This window comes from Ruditapes philippinarum, unplaced genomic scaffold (assembly GCF_026571515.1).
Source record: "Ruditapes philippinarum isolate M1 unplaced genomic scaffold, ASM2657151v2 ctg16207_1_1_1_1, whole genome shotgun sequence".
NCBI classification, from domain to species: Eukaryota; Metazoa; Mollusca; class Bivalvia; order Venerida; family Veneridae; genus Ruditapes; species Ruditapes philippinarum.
In genome coordinates, this window is record NW_026863831.1 from 34,098 (window position 1) to 42,557 (window position 8,460).

General features: G+C 33.0%; 1 pseudogene; it reads left to right on the plus strand.

Annotated features, from left to right (window-relative positions):
* The first annotated feature begins 818 nt into the window (after positions 1–818).
* Positions 819–8,460, plus strand: LOC132723437 (xaa-Pro aminopeptidase 3-like; annotated as a pseudogene).

The following is an 8,460-nucleotide window of genomic DNA, read 5'->3' on the forward strand; positions in this document are numbered from 1 at the left end:
CAGCACTAACTATAATATGAAATTAGGCAAAGCCTATGAACGGGGAAGTCGTTAAAAATTCCTTTCATTCTTTCCGTTTTAAAGGTGTCATTCGATATTACATGCACCGCTTCCGTTTTCACTCGGAACACTCGACGATTATCATTTATCCGAAAAGTTGAGATTTGTTCCCATATCGGAATGCCCTGCCTATTATCATTGAGTTACATTGTAAATGGCGGCGCCCGATTAGAACTGACACTGAAAATTTCATTGATAGGTATAGAATTCTATATATTTTTTAATTGTTTTTTATTTAATATTCTTTTAAATATACACATGTAGTCTATAGCCGGGCAAGCCAAAGCCCGGACCCGCTTCGCGGGCCCGGTCTTTGACTTCCCCGTATTGGTTTATGAACCAAGTGTTTACATAAAACACAACAACACAACAATACATTCTTCTGACTCTCTCCAGTGTGCTGTTAATTATTGTCAATAATAATAATATTCCATAAATCACAAAAATTTAAAAACGTGAAAACAATGTACCTGTCTCTTCATCAAAACCCTGAGCTGAACAGAACACAATAATAGTCACATGATCAACTGGCACTGACCCATAGAAGAACACTGGTCCAGGGGAAACAACTCTCTAAAATCACAGATTTTGTCCCTGTTACGTATTAATTAATGATGTGTGGTTTCTTTGTATTCTTCCTTTTCATCCAGTTTAGATATTTCTTTATAAAATAACTTAAGATAAATGAATTTGTCAACGTCTGTCTGAATTAAAAGAAAAGAAATGCAGGTATTCAAAACCAAACTTTCATGGATTAATTTAATATTGTATTTTTCTTTTTCAATTCAGGGCCATATAAAGACTTGTTAAGTTCTAACAAAAGTTTTATTCAGAAAAGACAGTTTGGACAGCCATCAGCACAAACACATCCCCATCTGGTTAGTCAAGGGGAGGTCACTCCAGGGATAAGCAAAGAAGAGTATGATTCTAGAAGAACATGTTTGGTGAATAAGATAGTGCATGCTTCAGGAAATAAGTCAGAAAATCACATAGTTATTTTGCCCTCTGCTTCAACAGTTTACATGACATATGATATCCCTTACCGTTTTAGACAAAATACAGAATTTCTTTACTTGTCTGGTTTCCAGGAGCCTGATAGTGCCTTAGTCATTCATACAACAGGTGAGGGATACAAGTCTGTGCTCTTTGTACCAAGGAGAGATCCTCACAAGGAATTATGGGATGGTCCGAGATCAGGGGATAAAGGTGCAGTAGAATTGACAGGGGTCGCTGAAGCTTATAATACGGATGAGTTAGAATCTTACTTGTATAACTATTGTAAATCCTACAAAGATTATATAGTTTGGTATGATTTGAATCAGCCAGTTCTTAAACACTCTCATGAGAATGTGATACAGGATTTTCTGAAACAAGAGGGGAAAGTGGCGATTGTAAAACCAACAGGTCATATTCAAGAACTAAGGGTAGTAAAGTCTCCAGCCGAGATACAGCTTATGAAACATACAACTGAAGTTGCTTCCCAAGCGTTTGTTGATGTCATGAAATTTTCAAGACCAGATGTTAGTATTTTAAACTTGATTTAGGTTTGATATTTTTACTTTTTTTCTTCTCAATTTACTAGTGATTACTGTTTATTGGTTATTTTATGCGGGCATTAACAAAAGAAATCAGATCATTGATACCGTATAAGTACTATTTTCTGTGGGAACATTATTTCTGCGGTTCATAACGACACTGCAGATTTAAAAACTGCAGAAAATTAAGCCTTTCCGTATGTTTATGTCGGAATATGTCAACTACCGGTATTGTATATGTACATTACCATGTACCGTTAGAAAAAATGTTACTTTGCTTGTTCTCTTTGTTTAAATAATTTTTATGTTTGTATGATTTTCGCTCACCCTTAGCAAGTTGTGCAATAAACATACCCTTTTGTATTTGTACAATAGCTTGTGTCCACGTGCGATTTTGCCATTGTTTATTATTCACACTTCATATGTGTACACGTATAGTAACATATATATATACCGATAAATGATGAGTATTGTATATGTTACATCAACAAATCTTGATATGTTGTCTGATTGTGTCGGTTTATTTTGTAAAAATATATTAATTTTAACGCTGAAATAAAAAGCATCAATGCTAGAATGATGACACCGCAGAAATAAGATACGCAGAAATTTAAAACCCTTTATTTTAACAAAAATCGCAGAATATTAAGCCCGCAGAAATAAGTACTGATATGGTAGTAGAAAAATGAGAGTTTACACTGATAAATCAGAGATGTTAAAGTCCCTTAATGTAAATCATCAATAACTATTGCTATACATGTAGTTTAAAATCTTGACAAAAGGACTAAATCTTTCATATATGGAAGTTATCCCTCTAGCTTATGGCTTGAAATACATGTACATTTTGTATTGTGCAAAAGGCCCTCTGATTTCTTTATTCACCAGTAACCATGTGAAGAAATATGACTTGTAAATTGTTGTTGTGATATAAAACCATAATGCATATAAAACATTCAGAATAATAGCAGAGATTATAAAATATAGAAAACATAATAATATGTCTTACCTGTAATTATATTGTTTTTAGATCAAAGAGTCTCATTTGTATGCTTAGATAGATTATGAATGTCGAATAAGAGATGCTGAGATTTTAGCATACCCTCCAGTTATTGCAGGTATAGTAATGAATATTAAATTTAATAGAAAATAGATATTTGGTTTGATATTTTGTGTCGTCTAAAACCACTGCTTTTAGTGGTGGTGTTGGTAGTTTTCATTCCGCATTACAGTGGTATACCACACTGAATTTACCAGAGCACAGTTCAACCAGCGCATTTTTCCTTGACAGGCTGTCAAGGACTTTACCAGTATTAGTTGCCTTCATATTTGCAAGGAACTGATTACTTCTGTACATGCAAAAGCAGAGGTACAGTGCGAATGATCTTAGAAAGGATTTCATGATAAATCACAATGAAAGTGACCTGCGCCCTTCGGGAATCGAACCTGGGTCGCCTGATTCACAGTCCAATGTTCAACCTACTGAGCTAACTGGACTACTATACCACTGCTTTAAGCTTTTTGTTTCATTTTTATACCTATCTTGTAAGAACAGGGTATGATTATTGTTGCGTTGATGGAACTTAAGACCAGTTTATTTCCACTTGACCCAGAGCCTTCAAACTTCCTAGGATGATTGCCCATATTGAGCATTAGGCTTAGTTAAAGTTGAAGTCTTCAGTGACCTTGAATAACTGAAAAAATGCTAACTCAGTTACTGGAACACCATCCAACACTGAGTCTTCAAAAATCAGATTATTAGATTAAGTGCCATCACAGAGTAAGGACTCTTAACCTTTTTTGGGCTTGGTTGGTCAAAAGTCAACTTTATGATTAAAACCATTTCCATTTAGTTTATGGTGGAATACAATGTACCATTTGTCTCATACAATGACAAACATGCTTGTAGAGTTCGTTGAGATATTTTTTAGATTTAAAGTTTTAGAGATACAAACTAATGACCAATGGAGAGAGGCAATTGGCTAAACAAATATTTAAATGAATTTTGTGTCTTTGATCTATTACATAGGTGGAAACAGAGCTAACATTATACATTATATCAACAATAATCAAATTGTACGTGATGGAGAGATGGTGCTAATGGATGCTGGTTGTGAATATCATGGATATACAAGTGATATCACTAGAACTTGGCCTGTCTCAGGTAATTATACAAGTAATATTAATAGAACTTGCCCTGTCTCCGGTAAATATACAAGTGATATCACTAGAACTTGGCCTGTCTCAGGTAATTATACAAGTAATATTAATAGAACTTGCCATGTCTCCGATAAATATACAAGTGGTATCACAAGTACTTTGCTTGTCTCAGGTAAATATACAAGTGATATCACAAGAACTTTGCCTGTCTCAGGTAAATATAAAAGTGATATCACTAGAACTTGTCCTGCCTCAGGTAAATATACAAATGATATCACTATAAAATAGCCTGTCTCAGGTAAATATATAAGTTACATCACTAGAACTTGCCCTTTCTCAGGTAAATATACATGAGATGTCACTAGAACTTGCCCCATCTTGGATAAATATACAGGTGATATCACTAGAACTTGTCCTGTCTGGGGGTAAAATACAAGTGATATTCCTAGAAATTGGCCTGTCTCAGGTAAATATACAGGTGATATCAATATAACTTGGCCTGTTTTTGGTAAATATACATTAGATATCATTAGAATTTGCCCTGTCTCAGGTAAATATACCAGTGATATCACTAGAACTTTATAAGATGAATACATATTTTGTCAATTTTGCTTAGTCATTCATCATTTATTCATATTTTGTAGGTACATGTACATACCTTGAGTGGTCTTCTAACTTAGGGTAGATTTAGGAGTTGCTTAGGTCTGGGTTAAAGCTGCATGCCTCCAGATTAGTCAAAATATTTCAATAAAATCAAACTAGAGAAATATGTACTACGATTTTAGGAAAAGCAAAATGATTCAAGATTCAAATAATATTTTATATGTTATGTGCGGTTAATAACTGATGTTACAGTATTTACAAACTATATTTCTACTGCGTTACTAACGCAGTAAGGGCTATTTATGCATATTTTGACTTTTTTGGGTAATTTACCTGGGTTGTAGTGCAATGATTAATGTGTAAATTGCTTCCTTTTAGTTATTTCACAATATTATACATTAAATACATTTTAAAAAAATTTTCATGAAATTTTAGCGGGAATTTGGAGGCGTCCTGCTTTAAGGTTATAGGCGCTAAAAAATAAATTTTTATATTTTTGCACAAAAATTACAGCCTTCATTCATTGACTGATATCTTTTTCATATAATATACATGTAGTTGATTACATACCTTGTAACTGTGGTCCTCTAAACTTTGGGTAAGATTATCACTTGGATGAAGATCAGGGTAATTGATGCTAAAAAATAATTTTTTTACACTTTTTGCCACATACAGCCATTGTACATTGACAAGCAATGCAGGGGTTTGAGGAGCGATGTGTCTTGTTATTCACAATACACTGTATATAAATGAGTCTGTGGTACTTAGATACATCCAATAGCGGCTCAGTTGCTTTCTAGGATTACTAATTTTGCATGGATTATCATTTCTATAAGCATGTGTCATTTTATCTTTTCTCTTTAGGAAAATTTACCCCAGCTAGAGGAAATTATATTTATCAGTATTAGCGATCCAGCAAGTTTGTATATCAATTTGTACACAGGAATTCAGCTTGTCAGAAATCTACCAGGCGATGGTAAATGAGATAGCCTTACAGCTGGTGCTGTTGAAGTTAATACCTAGAAGTGTGGTGGATGACAGATCAAAGTTATTACGGGTATATATATTTATAGTTTGTGTAATACCCACACGAAAATATCTTGTGTTATTAAAATATCTTAGTTAATAACCACACAAAATTAGATATTTAGTGACATTATGCTCATATTTTTACTGTCAAGTTGTATTAGTAATGTATTTCAAGAGATTGACTATTATAAATGCAATTGACCAGTAATTGATAATAAAATCGCCCCAGTAGTTTTTTTAGATGAAGCGTGGGACAAGATTACCAAATTAAATTGACCAAACAAGTGCGATTACTATATGCCCCCATCAGGGGCATAAAAAGGTTTTCATAGTGTTGTTTTGTAAAAAGTTTTCATAGTGTTGTATTTGTGAAAAAGTATTTCATATTGTAGTTTAAATTAAGCAAGTATTTCATAGTGTTGCATTTGTGAAGAAGTATTTCATAGTGTTGTATTAATAAAGAAGTAATTTTGATAGCGTTGTATTCAATAAAGAAGTATTTCAATAGTGTTGTATTTTTTTAAAAAAAGTTTTCATTTAGTGTTGTATTTTTTAAAAGAAGTATTTCATAGTTTTGTATAAATCAGTATTTACATAGTGTTTGTATAAATAAAGAAGTATTTCAATAGGCATGTATTTGTAAAAAGTAGTTTCATTGTGTTGTTTTCATAATGAGATATTTAATAGTGTTGTATTCGTAAAATAATTTCATAGTGATTTTACCTTTCATGGTCATCTTTTGTTTTATTTTTTCAGGCAGTACAGAAATTTTTGTCACATCATGTAGGACATTATCTAGGAATGGATGTACATGATACAGTCTAGTCAGTAAAAACAATAAAACTTCAGCCTAACATGATAAATCACAATAGAACCAGGTCAGTGCATAGATTAGTGGTATGAGCCGCGTCACGACAAAAAACCAAACATAATGGGTTTGCGACCAGCATGGATCCAGACCAGCCTGCGCATCCGCGCAGTCTGATCAGGATCCATGCTGTTTGCTATCAGTTTCTCTACTTGTAATAGGGATTGTAAGGGAACAGCATGGATCCTGATCAGACTGCGCAGATGTGCAGGCTGGTCTGGATCCATGCTGGTTGCAAACGCACTATTCATTTGTCATGACATGGCTATATATATTTAACCATGAACTAAGTTAGTTTAAAGTTGTCACTTTTCTTTAAAATTACTTAATGGTGTCATGAAAAATCCATTTATAAGTGATTAAAACTTTAAAAGAATTCTGTATGGTTACTATACTTTAGTGAAAAATTTTATATATGTATATAATTATGCTCTAAATCATTTTCAAACATCCAAGAATATTAAAAAATATGTACTGCAAATATTTTTTTTCCAATAGGTAATCATTAAAATATATGCATTCATTTCTTATTGAATCTTGACTTAAACTTTATGGAAAATAAATTTCTACTTACCTCCCTTTATTAACATGAAAATGTAAATTCGTTAATATCTTTACAAAAAATGCTTTTTGGAATTTATAATATTGATAAATCTTCATTTTTGCATTATAATTATGATATAAACCATAAAAAATTGAGTTACAGGATCTTTAAACACTCATTCCACACTCAATATAAGTCCTTAATATTTCTTTGATTAAAGCAATATATTTCTTGACGTTATTCCTGCACACCTTTTATGAATTAATTGCTTTTTAAGATTGATGTCACTTTGCCGTTATGATGGAAGTTGTAATTTCATACACTGCTATAAGAAAAAAGTGCTAAATAAAAATATTTATTTAGTTTTCGTAATTTCTTTCCGAAATATGATTAATAGCGAGCTCGACGAGCTGGCCCGAAGGGCCTGCTCGCAAAGCGAGCTTTACGGTAACGCGAGTACCTGCTAAGTGATGGTTTTGAAAACTTTCGTCCAAAGTACCGAATTGGACCACATCGCAACCTTTCGAATTTAAAGATAACTAAAAAAAACTGAGGAATTCTGACTGAAAAAGGATGTGTAAGACTGTCACACCCGCGGCTCGTCTATGGGAACCATAATTGGACAGGGAACCAGAATAACGGAAACTGTATAAAAAATGAAAATCGAAAGGCGCCATTTTGTTTTGAAATCTGATAAATAAAAACAATTTTTTTTGTCGAATTTTGTTGTGAAAACTATCTAGAATGAAAGAAAAAATGGTCTAACTAAGAAATGAATCCGAACACCAATATCTTTTATTCAGTCGTTAACGCTGTACAAGACGTTTTAAAGTATTGTTTACGTACGTCAACAATGTAGCGCCAAACAACACGTGCAAAACAAAAATCAAGTACGCTATTTTAATGTCGCAAAACGTTTTAAGTTTTACATTTATTTCACTTTAAATAATCTTTATTTTCGCTTGAAAAAATTTAGAGTGAAATAAAATAAACAAAGTTTTTATCAACGTTTTCAAAAAACTCGTTATTCATTTCACGACAGGGGCGGAGCCATATTTAACAGAGTACGTGTGACGTCACACGCACTCGTTACTGGCTATTTGAAGCGCGATTATTTGAATTTATTTCATACTATTTCACGTAAAAAAGTACATCGAGCTCGCTTTGAAGGCTTTGCCTTTTTCAATATTTATTTAATTTGCAAGAAGAAAAGAATGCCAAACACTGGCTGTTGTAAACAGACGGAATATTTAGCTCTCGGGTAACTGTTTAGCAGAAAACTCTGCAAAACTTAAGCCTTTGTTACCACCCTTAACAGTTAACTTACGCCTCAAGCTAGAAATTCCGGTCTGTACCGGCAGCTGGTGTAAGATCCTTATAGACTTTTTTTGGGGTATTTCCTTCACGTACTGCTCAAATTATTAACTGACAAAAATTAAAACGATTATTTCATATTATTTGTAACATTTCATTATGATTTATTTTCCAAGGATGAATATATCAAAGCTGATGATGAAAACTGTAACGCTCCAGAATACGTGGCTATTGTATCAGAAATTGAGGACAATATTTTAATTACTGAGACAAAACCTGTTGTTCTTACGAAATCCTGTCCAAAGCATCCTGATGAAATAGAACAGATTATGTCCCAAGCATCCAGATGA